This window comes from Lathamus discolor, chromosome 8, assembly GCF_037157495.1.
Source record: "Lathamus discolor isolate bLatDis1 chromosome 8, bLatDis1.hap1, whole genome shotgun sequence".
Lineage (NCBI taxonomy): Eukaryota > Metazoa > Chordata > Aves > Psittaciformes > Psittacidae > Lathamus > Lathamus discolor.
The window spans coordinates 2,587,541-2,611,086 of NC_088891.1; the positions used below are offsets into that span (position 1 = coordinate 2,587,541).

The 23,546-nt window shown below is 41.3% G+C and overlaps 2 long non-coding RNA genes across 6 annotated transcripts in view; both read right to left on the minus strand.

Annotated features, from left to right (window-relative positions):
- LOC136019031 (uncharacterized) overlaps positions 1 to 14,335 on the minus strand; it is a 172,094-nt gene extending 157,759 nt beyond the window's left edge. For 4 of the 5 annotated variants that reach the window (XR_010614716.1, XR_010614714.1, XR_010614712.1 and 1 more), the window contains exons 1-3: positions 14,039 to 14,335; positions 13,551 to 13,675; positions 12,159 to 12,259 (exon numbers count right to left, since the gene is read on the minus strand). This is a non-coding gene — a long non-coding RNA (uncharacterized LOC136019031). Of the gene's footprint in view, positions 1 to 9,726; positions 11,963 to 12,158; positions 12,260 to 13,550; positions 13,676 to 14,038 lie in introns of those variants that run through there. The other variant, XR_010614715.1, reaches the window with a different exon arrangement.
- A 743-nt stretch (positions 14,336 to 15,078) lies between these two features.
- On the minus strand, positions 15,079 to 18,238 carry LOC136019032 (uncharacterized). The gene is made up of 3 exons (XR_010614717.1): positions 18,181 to 18,238; positions 15,801 to 16,117; positions 15,079 to 15,252 (listed from the first exon to the last, which is right to left on the minus strand). It is a non-coding gene; the product is annotated as an uncharacterized LOC136019032 (long non-coding RNA).
- Between the last annotated feature and the right edge of the window lie 5,308 nt (positions 18,239 to 23,546).

A 23,546-nucleotide genomic window follows, 5' to 3' on the forward strand; every position in this document is an offset into this window, starting at 1 on the left:
CCATGAAAATATTTCTGAGGCAACGAACCCATTATTGGCCAGTGCAATTCCCAGGAACAAAACTGTGATTCTGCTGTGACCAGAAAGAATCCCAGATTAGCAGAAACGTGTTCACTTTTTCCAAAGAGCAGAAGAGAAAAATAACTGGACACTGAAGCAAATCAAATGTCCACATTCCTGCCTTTTAACAGTCTTCAGTACAAAAATACAAAGTTCAGCTTTTCCGGAACTAACTCTATAATATGCTGGCAGAGCATAGGAATAGTGTTTTTAACTGGATTTCCCCCTCCTCCCCTTTATCTTCCCCTTCATTTGGGACGTTCATTCACTAATCCCAACTAAATAATCCCCAAGGAGTAGAAGTTATTTTTGCAAGTCCAAGATCCTCATTATGGCAGTGAACTTTACCGAAGAATCCAAAACTCAGGCAAACTGAAGAATATATTTGCAATATTCAACAAAATAATAAATTCAGCACATGACACAGGAAATAATAATCAGATGATCTCAGCCCCAGAAGTATTTCAGTGCTGTGGAAATGCCAGGTTGGAGAGTTCATGTGGAAAAGGAAAAGCCTTGTAACTTCTCCAAACATCAGTCATCACTTCCAGATACCTCTAAATACAGCCATTCATTTCACACTGCAGGATATTGTATTGAAAAGCAAGGCAGGGCCAACACAGCACCTTCTACCACTAAATATGCACTGCACAAACCTTAGCTAAGTGTGTTTTTCCTATTTGGAATAGGGCTCTTTCATTTCCAAAAGAGAGGTTCATGCTTCTCACTGAGCAAAATATTTATAGCCACATGCAAAAAAATATAAAAGAGCTTGAAAAGGCAAAGCCAGAGGTATTCCAGGATAGCTCCATGTCAAATAGAGAATGACTCATCCACCTCTTTCAATGAAAATGTTCATCCTAGATAGATCAAAGGCACTAAGCACACCAAGCCCTTTCTGCAAAACCTGGCAAGAAAGTAAAAAGGTTTTCAATCAGCACTCACTTAGTGGGAGGTCTGAGAACAAATGAAAGCCATAAGATGCTGGCATATGAAAGAGACCATCCCCTACAATGGACAATAGGGACAATGTATGTAATCTCAGCAGTTTGCAAGGAATGGAATAGAATGAATAGATTAATATTTTTGTGCAGCTATACCAGATGCCATAGGGATTTGATATTAGCAGTTACACATTATTTTTGCTCTGGACTTTCAAAGATCTTCCCTGCTGCCTATCATTCACACACTTCATTGACAGAGATTTGACAGCTGGGAGAAACGCAGCCCTTCATCTCATTGCATATTTGCTTTTGAGTCTCTGCATGGATTCCTACCAGCCTGCAGTCGGTTTGAATTTATCTTAGAATCCGAGACTGGTTTGGGTGGAAAGGGACCTTAAGGTCACTTTAAAGCACATTCAGTTCCAACCCTCTACCATGGGCAGGGACACCTCCCACTAGAGCATACTGCTCCAAGCCCTGTCCAACCTGGCCTTGAACACTGCCGGGGATGGGACATTGCAGCAACCAAGGGGTCTTGCACTGAGTTCACTGCAGTAAATGGGGTCTTGCAGTAAATGAGTCTCTGCCAGCTGTTATTTTCTTGTTAGGTCATATTTTACCAGTTGGGCTTCCACCTCTTCCACCACCCCCACACAGGCTATAAGGGAAGGGAAACAAGAAACCACAAAACACAGGAAAGTAAAATGTCCAAGTCTAATTTAACATAACCCTGACCCATTGCAGTGACTGCCTGCATTAGAGGAACACAAGGCTAAAGATTATTTCAGAGTGGTGTTCTGTGTTCTGCTGTGGCTGCCATCCCTTCCCCAGCAGCCCTGGGTCGCTCCTTGCACAAAGAGCATCCAGCAGTGCTGGGGCCCTTCCGAGGAAGCTGGGCAGCAGATCCCAGCCACACAGTGACCACAGCAATGGCATGCGCCAGCCCTCAGCCTCGGCTAAGGAAAGGGCTTTTCTCCAGAGGAACGTTGGAGAGACCCCACTGCCTGCCTTGCTCCTCTGAGCTACTCATGATCCATTTATGTGTCAGTCTTTCTGGAGATCAACTTTTGGACCTCACAGAAATCATCATCACTCCAGCAGTAACTGGGTTGTAATTCGTGCTGCCTGTTTCTGCACCTTGGGGGTCCTTTACAGGGGCTCTGGTACCTTAAAGTGGCTGGTTCATGGGAACAGGAAGGGTCAGGAGAACTGGCTCACAAAGCTCCTCAATCATGACTTCACTCAGCCTGTGCTGCTGCAGCTTCAAGCCAGGCTACCTGAACAGAGGGGTACACAGCCTAAATTACCTCTGAAAAGATGGAGCTATCAGATCTTCCAAAAGCAATATGCAGAAGCTCTCCACAGTTTTCAGAGAAGCTGGAATTGTTTCAGGCACTTCAGAGCAACTGATAAATTCCCACACTGGTAGTTCAGTTCAAAGGCAAAAAAGCCACTGTGATAGATGAACACAACTGCCCAAATTTCATGCCAAAGTGTAGATGTTGAACCCCTCCAACAAGCACTGCGTGGCTTTAGGCAAACCCTACTTCCTCAGCACTAATTGCAGAGACTGCAAGCTCTCTGAGGCAGGCAGGACATGAGTGGGCCCTCCTGTGATGATTAAATAAGAATGAACATCTCTGGGCAGAGTATATTTCATCCCCAAAGGTTTAGCACTTCTGTGTAGTAAAGCCAACATTTCATATTCCTCTCACTGAATGCTTTACCTCACTGTTTGTGGGAAATGGAGAGAACAGTATCCTGTAAAGCTTCCTTAGCAACTTCCCAGTTTTCTTTGTCCTCCTGCTTCACTAGCTGTTGCTTACCACTTTCAGCAGCAGAGTCAGCAGGCCAGGAGACCTATTTACATCCTGCAGTGTGGCTAATCCCTGGCCAACACATAGCCAGAGGGACCAGTAACCTACAGGCTGGCCAGATCACTGCCGGTGAAGAAGGTGCTGCCAGACCACAGCGTGTGGCCTCCAACTCGTTCCACACTGTGATGCTGTGAATACAAGTAACAGGGATGAGGCAGGCTTGTATTAACACCAGCCTGACCAAAGCTTTCAGGCACTTTACACTTCATCATGAGAACATTACAGAGAGAAAAGCTCAGTTGCAAGCTTCTTGAGTTCGGGGTTTTTTTGTGAAGTTCTTATAACCCTTTTAAAATATTAACTGTGCAGAGTTGATTATTGCCATAGAAGAGAAAACCCTGACACTAATATACTTCTTAGTCATAAAGAATTCATGCATCTTACACTATTTTGAAACTCATTATCCAAGCTTCTGGAAGCAATTTTTCCATGACCCTTACACTCCACCAGTAACAAACAGTTTGAAAATTTCTCTGGGTAACAGTTGCCTGCAAAGCACTTACAATTCATAAACTTCTCATACAGTTTCTGACATTTATCATTGCTAAAGTAAATGGAAGCAATGGAATCGACTATGCATCATGAGTAATATAATGCAATATTAAAGGACACCCAGTGGAGTACTTCAGAGGCCGAGGAATCTAAATCATACACTCAGTGCTGGGAAACTGTATAGGAAAATGTGCGGCACCATTTGTTGGTTGACTGTAGCTGTCACTGCTCAGTGTTAGGAGAGGGCTGAGCTGCACTGCTGATGTGCGGGGTTACACAATTGACAGCAGTGATTTACTATTTATGTGAATTAGAAGAGAAAGGAACTGTGGAAAGAATTCCTAATGAGTGATCACAACTGTTTCCACACCGCCTGCCACAGCCTAGGAAGGACAAAACTTGGAGCAATACAGGGAGATGGGCTCAGGAAAAAGGAGAGGAAAACTCAGGCTACCAGGACTGAAGTTCCCGGGGGGCAGCTTGGGGGAGCCCTGCTCTTTTGGGAGTGTCCATCTAAACCATATAATAAAGACTCATAACAAGTACGATGCTAAGCGGCACTGATGAGATCTGAAGGAAATTCCCACCTCCACCTCTTCTAACTTCCTTTTTATTGTCCTCCACTCTCCTGTTCTAGGTAGAAGATGCACAGGCATTGAGTAGATGCACTCAGTGGAAAAAAAGAGTCACTTTGAATGCACAGTTGTGAGCACTACAACAGCCACTATGATCTCTGCATTTCACTAGGCAGCAACCCTCACATGTCCTCTTTTTATTTTGTTTTTTAATCTTGCCTGCCTTCTTTTCCTTTCCCTCTTTTTGCCTTTTTCTTTCAGTCCCACTGAAGATACACAGAATCATGATATAAGAAATAAGTCACCCTTCCCATTCCTCTATTCCTCCTCCAATAATCTGCAAATCCTATTAGCTAAAACGACATGGGACACTGGGATGGATGGGGGCAGACAGAGAGGCGCAGGCAGAAATGCTGCCAGGCAGCGTCTGGCAGCCCGGCACTGCCCGGCTGCCGGTGCTGTCACTGTGGGAGAGGTTCATCAGAAGGCTCAATACAAGCTCTAATTGTGTTACAGAAATGGCAAGATGAAAATCAAAGTTTAAATTACTTGGGTGTTTATCTTCATTTGTATCTATTTGGCTGTTAATGACATGGATGCATACATAAAACCATGGCAGATGAAGCAATATGATCTGAAACTGAAGAACAGCCACTTGAGACCTCTGAGTCCTGTCAGCAGTTACAGAAGGCATTTTTGGGGGGTAATGAAAGCAACATTAACTCCAGTGCTGAAGCTCACCACCCTTTATCTGTGCTGACACAACAGTCTGTGGGACCAGACCTCTGGAAAAGGGTGGAAGGCTGTTTAAGAAAAAAAAAAATGTATTTGGAGGACTCTCTGTGCTGCATCACAAGATCCTGGGATGTAGACCTGCTGCAGAACAGCTATATATATGACACATGAAGCATCAGTCAAATAAAAGTCTCAAAATACTATTTAGTTTGTATTTTTTACTTTAATATCAAAATACATATTATTTTTCTGGTATGATGGTCAGTTATATTGATCTTCTGGGATAATTATATGTTATTATTAGCAAATGAACAGCTTCTAAAGTCAGGAAATTGATTTTGAGAGTACTCTGTTATCGGGCTATTTTAATAAGAACCTTCTCACCATCACAATTACCAAAGAAAAGTTTGGAATAGGTTAAAACTGTCTAATGGCTCAAACCAACAAGAGAAACAACAAGTTTTGAAGCTCTAGGCTTATGGTCTTTAAGAAAATCTCATGACTTCAGAGAGCTTTTTGACTTGAAAGCCAGCATATAGATATGTTATACTGCTCTTCACAGCCATTTCCTTAAAATCTTTGCAGACAACATCTGTGCCTGACACAGAGCAGACGAGGAAGCAAGGAAGCAAACCTCACGTCCAGCATGACTGCCTCGTGCTCCCCTGCTTTGATGTTTTTATGGCATAAGCACATTTACATGTAAAACCAGCACTGCTCTGATGCTACCAAGAGTAAACTTGAGAGGGGTGCATGTTGCACCCTCAGCAATATCCCCAATTCAGTCTGCAAAAAGGAAAGACCGGAGGATCGTTAGTTTCCTATTCCCAGCTCTACCTGACAAACTATGTGGTTACCTTTTCTCCACCTCCAGATTCAACAAAGCACCACTGCACTGTCTTCTTGCTAGACAGAGGAAGTCAAAAGGATAATCCTTATGGAGTCCTTGGCCACTAAGGACTGAAATAGAAAAGGCCAGGTTGGACAGGGCTTGGAGCAACCTGCTCTAGTGGAAGGTGACCCTGCCTGTCGCAAGGAGTTGGAACTGGATGAGCTTTAAGGTACCTTCTAACCCAAACCAGTCTGGGATTCTATGAAATATGGAAGAGAAATCTCTTGCTTTCTTCTGAAAGATCTGTAATCAGCCATCATCTTTGTAGGGGCTGTGACAACTCTTTCACCAAGCCCCTCATAGTGCCACTTCCCCTCTGGTGATGATCATGCCACATGCAACACATTTGGAACACAGAATCACAGGAGAGGGCAAGGGACCAGACTAGGACATCAGTCATGAAAGGGACAACAAAAGTTACAACTGCTCAGGAATGTGTTTTCTGATAGGGGTTATCTGAACACAGGTCTCTTGGCAACCAGAACTCAAGATCATGGAGAAGGGGAGGCACTTGTCTATGCTCCTAAATGCATCGTAGTGAGAGGCAAGAATTAGATATGCCTCACAGCAATATAAGGTTTGTTTCACACATACATGCATTCATACTTGCAGACACAAAGCCACCCACCCTATGTGGCAAGCTTATGGAATGGCAAATTAGACTCCGAGTTTCCTGAAGATGTTTTGGGAAAGCATTAAAAGGAGGCTGTATTCTAAAAGCATAATGTCAAAGCCTAGTCTCTATTGCTCTAATGTCCAAACTGCCAAGCCCCTGCAAGACACACACACACTTTGAAAAACAAAACACCATAAAAAGATCAAAGATCCCTCTGGGAATACATTCTCTGCACTCTTCAAAGCCAAATGTCCCCTCACTTGCCCCCTTGTAAACTGATTAATTTCAGTGGGAACAATCTGCTCACAAAATCAGCAAATTCATGCAGTGAAAGCAAGTATTTGTATATATTAACTCAGGGACTGCAAGAGAACCCTCTGTGTTTTCCTCTGCTCAATAGGAACCACAGGATTTATACTGATTCTCATTTTCAAGCTGCAATTGGTATTTAATCTGTTACCAGGCAGCTTTTTCTTGAGTCATTTTGCATAGGGATCAGATGCAACCCTCTTTCCCTGAATTTAAGAGTAAATGAGTGCACCATCTGGCCAGCCCCTTGTCTGATTCAGCCCCAGCGCCTGCGGTGGTATTCCAAAATGTGAGGAATGCTCACCCAGTAGACTCAGTTCACATCCTCCCTCCTATTGACTAAAGCTGCTCTGGCCCCTTCTGGGCCGCTTTATGTAAGAATTTGGTGGGAAAAGTAGGTCTGAATTCTTAACCATCTTCAAATGTGCATGTGTGTGGTCTGAGCAGGCAGCTCATGCAATGAGAAATGGGAAGCCACTAAAATGATTCTGCTTCTAAATATTTTGACCTTTATTGACATTTCTAAGTAGCAGCAGCTTCATTACCAATTAAAGGAAGTTATTAGCTACAAAAGGAGCCTGTTCTTTTTTCCCTTTATGGCTCCTTTCCCAAACCAGTGCTGTTAGATGAGATCTCTGTGGCAGGACAAGGCAAAGGAACCCAGGAGACCTGGGCTACTTTATAACTAACCTCTACAGAAATCCTCATGGAAGTTAAAGAACTTTCAGAAAGCGAATACTCCAGAGACAGCCCATTCAGAACAACAGACTCTCCATTCCTGTTGGTGTTAAAGCCTTGTCATGTTTTTCTACATGGGATTGCTTGGTGGGCATTACTGCTGGCTGGTTTTCTTTCAAGCACACCCATAAACAAGGCTTCTCCAAATCGATTTTGGTTGGGTTTTTTTTTCCCCACTATATGCATTTAGGGGCTGGCATGAGGAGCTGAGAATATACAAGACTTCAAACATGATTTCCTTACTGGGTGAATAACCCCAAGGTATAACTTCCCCAGTAGCCAGGAAGGTAGCTGCATGATCCACACCACATTTCAGAGTATAACAAACCCAAGACATCATGGAAGATCCAGCACTCTCCCAGGCACAGTAATTTAGCTTTCATCACCTCTTCTCCTGCTTATACCAAAAGAAATCCCATGACACCTTCCACCAACCTCAGCTCCTGATTTTCTTGACGAGCTTCTGGACTCTCAAGCAAGACTTTAAACACTTTTTTTTCCTTCTCTGATTTTTTTACCCAGATCCTCCTGGCTTCTCCTCTGCATTCTTTACATATTCTGTACTTAGCTGGTAACTCACCCCCAGCTTGAGGAAAAAAAACACTTACTTGCAACCTATTTGAAACTAAGGGTTTGATCCTGCAATCACTAAAGTCAAAGGCAACAAGGGCAGTTCTGTTCAATGGGAATAGGACAGACCCAGAGTTCCTGGACAGTGTGTTTTTAATCAGGGAGCCTTCACATTTAAAAAGGAAATCATTTGCATCGTATTAGTATTCATTGTCCACCTACACAGGATGGGAAATGTGTTGAACAAAAAGGTTAAGTGTGCTGATGCCAAGAGGGCTTGCCCATTGCAGAGCGGATCTCAGCAATGAAAGCATCTCAGTTGTACCTGTTCCAGGAAATTACATCCCAAACCCTCTGCATTCATGGCTCAAGGGAGTCAGACCTGTTTCTAACGGTACATAAAAGGTCAGCTGTGATCACTGTGTGTATTATTTCATCCCAGGAACAGGCCAAGTGTACCAAAAACAAAAATAAAAGCTTAACTGAAAGAAGGTAACAGAAGGGAAGCTGCTGCAGCCCATCTGACGTGGTTTACTCCAATATGTCACTTTAGATCAACAGAGAAATGTCCTCCTGCAAAGTGTTTATCAAGGGACCCTTGACTGGAAAAACGATACAAGAGTTCTTTGTGCCTGTTGCTAAAAAGCATATGTGGTCTTCACCACGCAGAACAGTTCTCCCCAGCCTGTGGTTCACAGTCAGCTGGAGGCAGGGGCTACTTCTGAAGACCGAAACAAGGTTGAGACAGAAAAGCCTCTTGTCAGAAGGCTGCAGTTTGCTACAGAGATGCAGCCCTCTCCACTGGAAGAGTTTTAGGCACCTGCAGTTCAAAAAAAAGATCACAAGTCACTTGTATACAAGATGACTTCTTTGATATTAGATATCAGCTCTAGTGATAAAGACTCAAACCCTTAATTTTCTTTCCAAGAGGCTTCCAGAGCTCCTCTGAGTCCTGTCCTGCTGTGTTTTTACTGCTTCATTTATATTCACTAAATCATTTTTGCCTTCATCTTTGCATTTAGAGCAGAACCTGAAAGTGCAAAGCTCATCTGTTTCCAGCCTTTTCTTTCTTTGGGTGGATCTGTGACGACGAACAGCACCTTCTTATCCTTGCATGTAAATCTGTTGAGCATGACCAGTAAAACTGGGAGCTTAGAGAACAGTAAAGTTTAGAAGGGACCTCTGGAGATTGTCTGAGGAGAAATTATACTCAAAGATCTTTTCCTAAAGATTAATACCAAAGAAAGCTTGCGCAAGTATCAGCCGAAGTAGCTACTGATGTGCAGTCTCCAAAGACTTGGAAAAGCAAATCCACCCCAAGCTTGCACCAGTGAACAGGTAGGAATGAACTATTTGCCTGAATTTTGATGACCTTGAACAACTCAATAAATCACATCACTCCACGTACACAGCTTGATAGGAGTCAGAGCGCTGCGCTGCCCTTGAGAGCTGGGCAGTGGCTTCTGGGAGGAAGGAAATAGCTGCCACATGCAGTAAATAAAAAGAAGTTAAAAACAAGAAATACACACGCAGTTCTGCTGCAGAATCATTCCATTCAGCCTGGCTAGAAACACAGGCAGCTACAAACCCATCATTCATCTCCAACATAAACACAGATCTGGTTAGACTAGCAGCAACATAGGTTGAGATTTTTAGTAGATGACATAAATAAATGTATTTTTATATTTCCTGACCACATTAAGCTTGAAATCAGAGTTCCAAAATGTGAGCCACACACTGTAAGGCTTCTAATAGCCAATAAATTCAGATAGTCACAGTGAAGCAATGTTTTCTCCTTAAAGGTACATTTTGCTTCAGTGTATATAAATACACTGGGACTTGAGTTTTTATGGAATTGAAATTATACGTAGCTGAACATGATCATTCAAAAAAGGTTAAAGTTCTCTTAGGAGGACAGCAAGATGGAAACCACTTCAGAAGGCAGAATCTCAGATTCCAAATATTATTTCTACATGGAAAGATATTAGTAAGGAGATGGGGGGAGGCTGGGGAAAAATACCTTCCCCCCAGAAGGTACAATCCAGGAGAGGAGAGCTACAACATCCCAGGTCAAGAACATCAATGTATTCCTCTGTTCCTGTCCCAGCTCTGCTACACTAAGAAAGCACAAAACAAGTTTTTATCCTGCCCAGTACATCCCCTTCCCATTTGTAAAGTAGGGATTATAGTGCTAGAATTCCTTCAAGGTGGTGTTAAAGGAATGAATGGTCTTGGAGAATTATCAGTAAAACTTAGGAGCTAAATAAAATACAGCACTTTAAAGTGGAGACTGTCATTATCATCATGATATCCCACACTGGGAAAATGAATACAATAGATATAATGAAATTTGGGCTTCTCAGAATGGGTCAGTAGCAATGTTAGGAGTGATTTTCAGGTGGTAGTTGGCCTTACAACACTTAAAGGCTACCTGAAATCCATGAAGACTGATGTCCATGCTGACTCCCAGGAGTCAGAGAAATTAATGCTGAGAGAACCTGTGGGATCACAAGGCTGACTTCCAGCCTGGCACCACTCACTAAGCAAGCTCTGCTGAAGGACAGCAGTGCACTGCATGGATTTCAAAGGCAAGTCCTTCAAAATGGAACACAGTTGTTTAGTTTTTGGACCTACCACTTTCTGCTGGTCTCTTACAAAGAGACAAGTTCCCAGTGGGTGAGCAATAAAGCCAGTCAGTGCGTGCTGGCTCTACTGCCCATTATTGACTGGATATTGCTGGAAGAGCCAAGATGAAAATATCTGAGTGCTGATGTCACCTCGACACAATTGCTGTGGAGGTTACTCAGTTGTCCTTGGGGCGCCTATTCATTTTCAGAGACATGCTGATCTTTGCCTGGTGGCTGGAGTTTTATGACCAGAAAAAAATGAAGATGGCAGCTAAGAGCTTCACTTCACAATGAGTAAAATCATCCTTTTAAGGGAGAATTCATCATTCCTATCTCAGTTTAAAAACCAGCAGCTGAGACTAAGGAAATGCAATGTACCAGCAGAAGAGATTTTAAAATACAAAGTACTTTCAAGTGGAATATAGCTGCACAATGACAAACAAAATAATAATGACAACCTCTCCACCCACCTGCGTTAAGGTGGAAAAGTCAAGTATTCAGATCTGGCAACACCAGAATGAAGGTTGCTTTGTGTAGTCCTAATTCACTTCTCCTGTGAGATACAATTAAAAGCTATTTTTCCCCATGGCCTCACCCCAGTTAGTGGGCAGGATGAACAGAGCTATTCAGTATTTCTTTTTGAGTCAATGTGTGGCCTTGGTTTTATTTATAGCATGCAGTTTAAACTCTTCACTGAAAACAGGATTATTCATATCCTTGTGGGTTACAATATAACACTTATCACAGAAATATTTGCTTCAAAAACATAACAAATGTCTCCTGACAAAACCCCTGCCAATGAGGTAGGATGGTAGCATGGTCCCTTCAGCCCAATTGCTTAATCAGAATCAGAGGTCCCACAAGATTGTTTTGATTAGTATGAGGTCATCTGAATGTAACACAGCATATAATATATTCTTGTCTTTAGCAAACCAATGGTAAGAAAACCCAATTTCTCCGAGAGAGCTCCAAAACTTCCACTGTCATGAGATCTGTATATAAGGAGCCAACTGTTTCCTTTCAGGATCATCCACAGCATTTGCAGACCTTGGTTTCTGTAGTTTAAAGCACCTCTTTCTAAGATCACTGAACAAAAGAAAAGCAAGGGCTCGTCTGGAGCTAAGCAATGGAGCAGAGTAAGGCTAGGATGCAATTATTCCCAGTTCACTTGATTTGGGAAGATTCCCACTGAAATTTGCAATTTAAAAGAAAAAAGAATAAAAACGATACCTACCTCCATTTGCCCTTATTTAAAAGTGCACATGCATTTACGTATACACACCTAAACCCCAAAAAGCAGTCATATCTGATTGCAAAAAACCTGAGACATCTGTATGTCTGTAGGATTTTGGTTGGAACACAACAGTGTCAATGTCCTTTTTCAGCAGTTATCAACCACAGGCGATGTTTTACATAAACTTGAATTCAGGGACTACACAATCATTCTGCAACAAGAGAGCTGACATCCACCCTTCTGAGTTGGATCTAAGCCACAAATCAAGTAACTCTTCTTTTAAGACATCATCTCTGTGGGGAAAAAAAACATTACCTGGAGTTCCTCCACCAGTATGAAACCCATCTGAGAAATACAATTTTCAAGTTTATCTGCACAAGCTCTCCAAGAAATCAATTCATGATTCCCTGTGTCATGTTGCTTGTTTTACATTGCAGCCTTTGAGAAAAATGCTTATGTTCGAAATATGAAAACATAGCAATTACTTACTGTTCTGACAGCCATCAGGAGCTCTTTATACTGCTCTGGTCCCTGTGCTTATCTCAAACTGCTCCTCAGTGATATTCTCTTCAGAGCAGAGGATCCAATGGCTGAAAGGAAAATGCACAATGCTACAGTTTCTATCCACAACACTGGGAATTTGGCATGTCTGCAGGCTTTGGCATTATTATTATTACAAATATATTTTGGAATTTTTTTTTTTGGCATAACTGGAAGATCGTTGTAAAGAATGTAGCTCTTCTTTTTAAAAATGTGTTAAATCAGCTGGGGTTATCTCAAATTCAAGTACTCCAGCAATGACTGTAACTAACATTCTTATTTGATTTGAGGTAGCAAGAAGAAAGTTAACAAACATGATCCCAAATATTACTTCGCACCATTACTGCCTTAGGTTGCAGCTGCCTGAAACACTGGTGCTGCTACAACCTCACTGGATCAAGACAGCTTTGCTTGTTAGAATGTTCTGTTTCTTCAATGCAAAGCTACTTTAAAGTTTAAAAACTTTAAGAAAACCAAACCAGTCATCCCTAACTGGAACTACCACTGCCAGCCTCTCCTGCTCTGGATTTACAAAGACATACTTAATTCACAATGTAAGTTACCCCTCATAGTTTAAGGCAAGACCTTTAATTTATGCAGACAGAAGTTGATGCTGCTGTCTAGATTGTAAGTCCATCCTCCAAACCACCATTATTCTTTAGTAGTATTAGCACTACAACTCAATACAAATCAGTTGTAACAGCACCAGGGATTTTCCATTGCAGACATGGACTTCACTTAATTAACTAAGAGCTGCATAAACACAGCAGGGAAAAGAAACGGTCTCTTCCTCAAAGACACTGATGCAATTATTCTGTTCTAGCAGGAGGATCACAAAGCATTTTGCAGTTCAGTCTCTCTGGAAGGAAGATTGTATTTCAGACCTTTTTTACACATGGGGAACTCAAGGAGGAATAAGTTCAGTAGCAAGACACAATGAGCTCTGAAAGGAGACACAAAGTGCTGGACTAGAAGTTCACTAGTTCATTTTTGCAGAAATTGGCACTAAAGCTCAGAATCCACTGAACTCACAGACCTGATACTGGTATTTAACCTGGTTTAGAAGCACCCACCTCCTCAGCCTGATTGAGACTATCCACCCTCCACCTGATGCTCTCAAGTGACCTCATTGAATTGCTCTCAGTGCAAAAATGCCTGTCAAAAGAATGCACACAAGCTCACTAATCCACTGGGGAACACAAGCAATGTTGCTTCACCCACATGCCTGAGGAAACTATGGTGATGTAACAGTTGCCACAGATCCTGCACAAGGTACAAATCATAATCATTGCCAACATCTGGTCAAGTTTAAGATGAGAATCTTATAAAGCTTCTACTTACATCTCCTCGTGCTTTTCTGAGCTTGGATTCAATCTCAGCTCAGGGGGTTTTAACTGTAATAAATGCATTCTCTGATTCATTTCAATGTTTCAATGAATTATTTCCATTATTCACTTCTTTACTGCCTAAAATTGAAAAGAAAGGCTTCTGAAATTTTAACCCTTCACATCACAAAGTGACAAAGACTCTCAGAACCTCATCTAAGCCACGTGGTAATTAGCCAGACTTCCTACTGCTTAGGCAGTCCCCAAAATGAGGGGGCTGTGCTACAGCAAAGCACTGAAGGAGATATTTCACTTGAATAATACAACAAAACTCCGCTGAAGATTGCTAATGGGTCCTAGTAAGGCCTAATCTCTGAAATTTATCCCTGACAAGTTAAAAGTAAAAGCCATTGCTTTTTTCCTTGCTGGTTGGTTTGTTTTAATAAACAAGCTACAAGAAGAACCAGGCACTGCCACCAAACAACTGGCACTGTAAGAGCTTACCCCAGCTGTACAAGAATTGGGATTATCCTCATTCATCCTCATACTTTCCCCATCAAGTATAAAAGTTTTCCTAAGAAATGAGGACATGGCAGTTTAGAAAACAGCTCTCTCAGGTTGCGCTCAGGTGAGTAAGCACTTCCTTTCCCTTGTAGACCTGACAGTCCAGTCCCATCAGTCCTAAGGCGGCAGAGTACTTTTATATTCATTTGCTGCTCTTCTCCACATACTGACCAGACAGAAAAAAACAGATTCCCACCACCAAACTAGCATTAGCAGTTCATAAATAACAGATTTCCAACTCACTGGCATCTTGTGCAGCACTTTTCACCCGGACTTTTCATACCGATCTGCAGGGTGGGGGGTGATCAGCATTGCAAACACCTCACAGGTGAGGGGACTAAGGAAGCAATCACAGGGGTCAGCCCGGCACTCCCCTGGCTTGCCCCCAGCTCCTCCAGCGCTGTGCAATGCTGCCTCTTGGTGGAGCTCGGCTAAATGCTCTGCAAAGTAGCTCTCAGCTTTCCTCCCAAGCCTGAACCTGAAGACCTGACAAAAGCAAAACTAATCTTGAGTTATTAAGGTGCTTCATCTGTCCACTTCCTCACAGATTGTGTCTCCTGCTGCATGAGAAAGGTCTAAGGTCATACCTTTTCGGGTAGCATTAAAGATAAAATGCCCAAGGGGTGTGTTTTAAAACTGGCAGTTAAACTGGGCAGCCAGAAGCACTGAGTTTGAATGTTTAATAAGGTAGGTTAAAGATCCATAGAAAGAGCAATTGTGTGACTTTCGTAATGAGCTAATTCAATTAATTAAATAATGAACTAATTCAACCCCTTCCAAATCAATTTCTGAACTCTTACTATGATCAGTTAAAGTGCTTGTGGACCTTTATTAATTACAACTGTTCCTAGTTCTTCTACGTGTTTTGGTTATGCTGCAGTGTAAAGATGAATATTCAATAAAAATAGAACTCTGCCTTTTTGTTCATACTCACAAACTGATGGGAAAGCCTCCAAAAGCATTCTCAATGTTTTGTAGTTGTTAAGACACTTCATTTTCCCTCATTCCCAAGCTTCAGAAGCTTCCTCTTTGTGATTGCAAACAGATGATGGCAGAGCACGCAATTAGACTAATACAAGTAAATTCCAATCAGTGGTAGCCTGCAGCAGCTTCTCAGTGTTCACATCAAATGGAGGCCAACTCTTAGCATGAAGCTGTCAGCAGGAAAAGATAAATTAAAAGTGATTTTTAGAAGCAAACTTCTGTGACCTTCTTCATTGCACCCAGGAGTATGTGTAGCATCTGTCACTTATTAGATATTATGGGTTGGGATTTTCAACCATCCACACAGTCTGGGCATTCAAAATCCAATAAGTACCTTTGACTATATGAGTGCAGTCTCACTAGCCTGGGCCATTTGGGAGAACAGTGTTAAGGAGAATAGTGTTGCACTTGTCTGCACCATGAAATAGTATTAATATACAATTTAGGAACTTATTTGAAAATGACATCTTTAAACTTGAGCTTTTAATACAAGTAGAATAGATTGTGCAGGTTTACCCCATCTTTGCCAATCTTTACAATCCTTCTTAGCAAAGCAGAGATGGCAGATTCTCAAATAGCTTAGTTTTTCCAGAAATTATCACTAAGCCCGGTTGTTAGTGGTAACAGCTCTCCGTGGGCATAAACTACGATAGCACTAGCTTTCATAACAGTGTAGGAGCTGCTAAGTAAATATGGTGTAAGTTTCTGAGCTACCTACCTTGATCTCATCTCAGGGATCACAGCTCAAACACAAGACCTTCCAAACTTCTGGGTGGTTCTTAAGATGGAGACTGTCTTCAGAAGCTGCCCACAGATTTCCCAGGCTACAAGAGGATTGGTATCCCCGTCAATGGGAGGCCAGCAGAGGTATCTCTGTCAGACTGGGCACCAAACAGTTGCATGGTAACATCCTGCTGATGGTGCCCGACAGTGTTTTGGTGCATTGCATCCTGAAAGGGGTTTGAGCCTCTTGGTAACCCAGAGGAAAGTAGGCTTGTCTTGTCAGCAGGCCAAGTCAGTCCATAGCACGAAAAGCTGGGGAAAAGGTGTATTACAAGGTCAGGTCCGCCAGAGTTTATTTGGTACAGGGCACAGCTATGCACACATGACTACACAGTCCAGAGAACAGCACTGATGTAAGAAATAAAATGGCTTTAAGCATGGAGATGTTGCTGATTTTATTCTAAATTTACTGGGCAACCCTGGTGTATCTATGCAAGTTCAAACCCAGGCTTTTTAGAGCAGAATGAGTCGTCAGTGTCCTTGATCTCTTTTGAAAGGCAATGAAATGTATCTCCCACGTTTCCAACACTCCCTTTGGCCTTTCAAATTCACTGGGTCAGAAGAAACAGTTCTGAACATCTCTATTAACAACCATATTCCCCCAAATGCTTCAAGTCAAAGCAACATGACCGACTGTAAAGCAAGGCCTCCTCATTTCAATTACTTCCAATTTGTTATTTTTCTCTGAAAAGCAAGGCCAGGACATTAGTACAGTTGAAAATGAGACAAAAAGTTTCCAAAAACAGTTAACATAATGCCACGAAAGTCATTTTGTAACACAGAAAAATACAAGTACAGTTACACAAGTGTTCTTGTTCCAAGAACAATTGTAAGTGGGTTTTGTTTTGATTTTGAAAAATCTCCAATATCTCAGGGTAGCTGCAGTAGACCACACACTGGAAAATTACGTGGTTTTCTGGTCACTGTATAATAAGAAAGGATTTTTCTCTCTGAGACAGAAAAGGCCTATTCAAGGTTGGAAAGGGAGTGCTGGAATCAGGAAGCTGGGGAGATAGGTCATAATTGTATGAGGATAATTAGGTCTAGTTGTCTGAACTGCTGCCAGGGAATTAGGAAGGACAGCTTCTACTTTTTCATCAGCCTAGGCAAAACATAAAGGCTAAAAGCAAAACTCAAATCAATACCAGTTTCATGATATCTGCTACTGGGGTAACTCTATCTCTGGTTTTCTATCTGCGGATAAGAGGTATTGCAACATGAAGTGTAGGACAGAGAGAAAATAAAGAGGGAGAAGTATCAGTTCCTTTAATATAGTGGGATTTGTGCCAAAGTCTTTGTGATACCATCACACAGTATCCTACAGCAAGACAATACAGAAATATCTACATCATTTGCAGATGAAGATCCACCCCAGGCTGCAGACAAGTGAACAGCAGATAAACTGTGACCCGAGTCTGTCATGACTTTACCCTGACTTCACAACTTGCTGCAGGAAGCCAGTTGTGCAACCCACTTTCCAGGTTACTTTACTGCAGTCATTTGGCAATTCTGGATGGACTCCACTACATTTGTTTAACATTCTTTTTACCAATAAAACAAAGTAAGAGATTTTATAGCCTTGATGTGTTTCTGGCACATTTTAAAAGCTGATGCTAATAAAACTTTTCCAAGATGAAACAAGAAGAAAAAATGACCAAGTTGTAGCAATGTAAATATCTCATGACATTTTTTTTTTCTTTGTAAAGTTGGGCTTTTCTGCAGGAAACTGGGAATCGACATCACAGAACAAGTTGTGTTAAGAGAAGAAAACCCATGTAAGCACAACTTAGAGTGGAACAGTATCACATTTCTAGCAGTCCCTGTTAAATGGAATTTGAAAGAATCCTGTTTTCATGCGCACCAAGGGCTTGCTCCTGCTGATCACTGAAGTCAGTGACAATTCATCAAAGGACTTCAGTGATGCATAACCTAGTCCCTAAAACAGCAGACTGGCTTGTACCTATGGCACAGGGCAGAGAGCCAAGAGATCTGAGTGCAGATCCTGGCTTGACACAAACTCCCTGTGCTCCTCATCCATAAAGAGGGGTGATCTGTGTCTGCTTCCACTGTCAGTTCTCTGAATAGTCAGTCTATCTCCTACACGCCAAAGCCTTTGTTTTTGAGATGCAGTTGTGATTTAACACTGAATGACTAATACACACCCTTAATCATCCCAACAACTCTAGCATCATACAGCACTGCAGTGACTCATGCACCCTGCCTTACCCAGTTGTGTGAGAGATGAAGCATGCCAAATGTACAGCAAGTACTTTAAAATGTGCTGTAAGCACCAGACTCACCTGCAGTAGGCTTACCTGTGTATATATACTGCCCTTTATGTGCATCACAAATCACAAAGTGCATGAGCTGCTTGATTTTTAAGGATCACCTCCTCTATGCTTGAAAAAGGTCCATCCTAATGAGCAGGACGTCAAGCACGTGTACCAAGAGACCTGCATGGATGAGCAAAGAGCTCCTGAGGACATTCCCTCTAGACTTTCAATGCACTTTTTCATTTCTGAGATCAGAGGCAGTGTATGAACTGCAGCGCCATTACCTATCTTACGCTACCAAAGAGCGCTTTTAATGTTAATGCTCTTTCATGACATTGACCACGAGAGGGCACCAGTACTGCTCTAAAAAAAAGACAAACCTGAGTAGCTGAATAAATAAACGTGAATTTGTTTACAAACTGTACATCAACAGAGGCCTAAGATAGCAGGTTCCACGGTCAGGAGTCCCCCACCCACAGAATGCCCAAGTGTCAGGCAGCTACATGAGTGCACTGCAGCAGGGAGAAAGAGAATTCCCAGCTCCTTAGAGCCAACAGAACTGGTGCTTTCGCGGCTTCCCCTGCAAGCCTCCCTTTGCTTACAAACCCTTTTGCTTAGGGCAGGTTGATGACAGGTTCACACATCTTTTTGCATGAGCGTTGTCCAGAGCCTCCCTTTGCATCATCTCTGCCCTACCTCAGCCCTCCTGCACAGAAGCAGTACTTATCTCTTGGGAGGCTCAGCCTCCTCTCTCAGCAGAGAAAGGCTTTTCATTCCTGGAAGCCAGGTGAGCAATGTCCAAATCCACATGTTTTCAGCCCAGCAAGCCCTAGCAATGGGTTTGCTTGTTTCATAGTCCTTTCAATGAATAGTACCTATATGGGAGGACTGAATGATAACTCACAGAGCTAGAATGAACAGCCATAGCTCAAGCTGAACAGCTGACCTCTAAGGCATGAAGAGTTGTTTTTTCCACAAAGATATCACCATAAGGACATCCTCTAGAAACAAGAGAAAATAAAAAGCATATTAACTTTCAAGCCTGGCTTCTGAATATCCGATTCCATATTATGCCATATAAACTCGAAACCCTTGACCTCACAAAATCTCCCAGAGACATCTCTGCCAAATCACATCTAGGAATCAGACATCAGACAAGAGAAAAAAGCCTACAAACACCTCATTCAAGAGCAAGTGCAATTTTGTATGAATGTATAGACCACTCGCAAAGCTAATTTTGCTTACAAAGGAAAATCATTGCTAAAGGTTCGTATGGTTAAGCTAAATCTTTTCCTGCAGCATCCACCGTGAAACAAAAGGATTGTTCTTTTTTGTTTTAGCTGTAAGTGAACAAAATGCTGTTTTCAACTAGATGTTTCTCCCGAGTTTTTGTGACAGCTGGATTAATTCCATGCAATTATCCTGTGAAAGTAAATTTACTCTGAATTCCCTGGTAAATTTCTGGCAGTTCAGAGGAATCTCCTGGCTGGGGCACATCTATTGGGAAGAACACCAGGTGAGCCAGAAATGGGGGGGAAATTCACATAACTCAATCTATAATCAAGGTAGGAGGTAATGCAGTTACTATAGAACAAGAGTCAAAAGGATATTTTACAACACCAGCTTTAAGCTTAAACTTCTGCGCTATTCGAACCTTTGCACTATCGATGAAACTTTCTGCACTATTCAGGTAGCTGCGTCTTCTACTGTATTTGTATTTTGCAGAAAACAGAGCAATGAAGCATTCCAAAAAGCAAGTACTTATTTGAAAAGAAGAGTAATAGAATATTCAACAATGAACTGTGCATAAAATTATTTACTTCAATACAGGGTGTTGTAAAATCATGTTTGCTTCAAAATGTGTTTCTTGTGCTTGGCAATTGTTAAAGTACTGAAATTATTTCTATTGGAATTATAGAATGTGGTATTTCAGACCTTTTACCTGCTCTTGGGATGCCCAAGGCTGTTAACTGCTTGTCTCAGTGTACATGTCCAATCCTGTAATCCCAGCTTGCTTTCCAAAGCTCCAGACGTATGTACTTTTTATACAACACTGCAATGCAAAATATGATTATTTTTAATATTTTTTCTACTTTTCCTTACTTTCTAACGCCATCTTCAAATCCACCAACAGAAGCTCAGGAAAGTTAAACACGTCTTTTGGGAACTGTATACACCTGGGGAAAGTGATACTGTCCTACAAAGCCCTTCTGCAACTTTATTTAAAATGGATAGAATTGGTCATCCACCCAGTTAAAATTGTAAGTTGATGCTGGAGCTGCATAAAAGGGACATCATCAAGATAAAAGCTGCAGTTATTAAAACTGCAACACCTACAAGTGCTAATTTTCCTTTTCAACTTCCACAAGGTTTGTTTCTATTACATATGTAGCTGGCAAGATGCTAGAGGCACAGTCACTGTTTGCAGAGTTTTACTGACACTAGTGGGACAGTGGCATTCAGAGCAAAACAGCTTCCACCAAGGAGACTTTAGAATGTAGTAGAGATTAGTAATGTTGTAGCAAACATGCACGGAATGCTTCTAATGGTTCTAATTTTGCACTTCATTCTTCCCTCATTTCATCACCCTGCCAGAAGCTTAACTGCATCTTCTGCTTCACCCAAGCACTGCTCTTGTAGCCATTCAGCAGAGAAAATAAGCTCTTCCCTTTAGATCACCCTAAGCCTACTTTGTAGGGTAGCAACACTTGACAATGCTCTTCTATTTTACCAGGTGGGAACTGGCAGAGGACACTTGGCAGTGAGGAAATTAAGAGTGATGAAGACTTACATTCTTACATGGTATACGCTTGTGTCAATAACACGGCTGGATACAGCTGAGAATTTCCAGTGGACAGAGAATAACTCAGACTCCTTCTATTATGGCACTTTTCCAAATGGTACTTTTGAACTATGGCTGATTGTGAGGTTTATAATGCTCTAGATCGACTTGTGTGTTTGAACAAGGAAACTACTGAAAGGGTTTCCTTGTCCTTCCAGGGAAATGGCAGAAACATTCAGGCTCTGTCAGAATGCATGCTTCACATCATGAGCATCTAGCTCTGGGGATACAGGGATTCACCTAACTCTGCTCTTCATATGGTCACTTAAACCAGTAAACTCTGAGTAAATGCTTATAGAGTAATATTTTATATTCAGATCTCCCTTCCCTGTCTGTGATTAAGATCCGCAGAGTGACAAATCACACCTGAGAACTCTTCTCTTTTTCACTAATTATCTACAAGCAGTGAAGACCTATCAACTAAACACATCCTCTGTTATGCAGCTAACTTAAGAAACTAACGAGTGAACTAGTTGTATTGCATTTGTTCCAACCTGGTTAGCATTATCTAATCCACCCTTGAGTACTGCTTTATGAAACCTTGTTCTTTCTTCAACATGCATTTATACACACACATTTCATTCAACCAAAACCAAAACTAAAAAGATACGGGCACTGATTTGTTTTCATGTTTTTCAGTGACTTATAAAATGGATTCATCATGTCCTTTTGTATAAAACTAGGAAAATAATCCAGAATCTTTGTGTGTATATATATATCTTTGTATATTTGTATATTTGTATATATATATCTTTGTGTTTTATATAACAACAGCTACACTTGCAATCACTATAAAACCTCATGAAAACTAGCAGAAACATGGGAAACTGATCTTTTCTGACAGCAAGGCATTTCTGCCACACTATCAATGCACTTCCTCAAAACTGCAAAATAACGGAAACAAGATTTAAATATGTGAAAGAATTAGACTCCCTTTTCAGTGCATGAGAAAAGGACCCCTTTGGTCTATACCACATTTTCAGTCATTTTTTATGCACTGCTAAAGTTTCACATAGAAAACATTGGCCTCTTCACTAGGCACAGAATCATGTTCAGTTCACACACAGCTCTGATGGTGTATCAATTACTTTCTCATGGGAAAATTTAGTACGAAGACCATTGCAGGGAAATGTTGAGATCCTGACTCACTTCTTTTTACCTTCAGGGTTTTTATGGGGTGTTGGAAGTTCTGCGTACCAAACTGAAGGAGCCTGGGACAAGGATGGGAAAGGACCAAGTATCTGGGATGCTTTCACTCACAAGAAAGGGAAAGTGTTCAGAAATGAAACAGGAGATTCAGCATGTGATGGCTACTACAAAGTTAAGGTATCGTTAAAGAGGAACTGCCCCTTTAGAAACATTCTGGAGCCATGTCATGATATATATTACTGAATTTATTCTTTGTGCTAACTCCAGGACGAGACAGTAAATGAAAGCCTGGATTTGTGGTTTTGTGCCTAAGCTAAAATGTCTGAAGTCAAGATTTACAGATTAATATTTGTTAAAACATTCTCATTGCATATTCTGACAAACATAATTGTGCTGCAGAATACCTCAACTCATTTTTCTGTCCCCTATTTGATGGTGAAAACATGCTTCCACAGTTGTTAACACAAAACATTACAGGATTTCTTTAGAGTCAAGGAAAAAAATAGTTAAAAAGGAAGCACACAAGTAGAAAAAGCCATCCTCTCAAAGCAAATGCGGAAAATAACTGATAGAATCCTCTTTTTTAGGCAACTCTTCTCTAGATTTTCTGCATTCGATACTATTTAAGACAGATGATGAGTAACTGTAGAGTCACTCTGCTTAGACATGAGATATGTTAATTGGGTTTTCTTTTCACAGGATGACATTCAGCTACTAAAGGAGCTGAAAGTGAATCACTATCTCTTCTCTATCTCATGGCCTCGGATTATGCCCACTGGAATTAAAAGTAAGCAAAACATTTCTACCACATCCTTACCAGCATTAGTGGACATTCCATAGTTGTTTAACATTGCCTTTAAGCAGATTTCTGTTTCTTTGTCTGCAGAACAGAATTTAACCATTACCCATCTGTTAAAGCACACCCATCACTGTAATGTAAAATGCCTCAGTTAAAATGTTCAGATTTCTATTCTTCCAGCTATTTGAAAACTAATCCAGGTAATTCCTTGTCTGTGTGTTTAATCAGCAGAGCAAGTGAATGAGAAGGGAATACAGTTCTACAATGATACAATTAATAGTCTTCTGGAAAACAACATTATCCCTATTGTAAGCCTCTACCACTGGGATCTTCCACAGGTTAGACAATGTTTAAGTAAGTGAAATGCTAATGTAAGTGCTTCTGATAGGAAATTTATATGTAGTTACAAAAATGACTAAAGATGGCTGCATGCTTACGTATGCTTAATTATTTTCTATTAATCTGCATTTTATATACACTGAAGATCAAAAAATCTTCTGAGCTACTGAAATATAAATAAGTCTTTTTTAACAGGCAGGTAAAACTTTAAATAGCATTATTGATTCTTGACATTCTTCTTTACAAAGGTTCTCCACGAAAAGTACAGTGGCTGGCAAA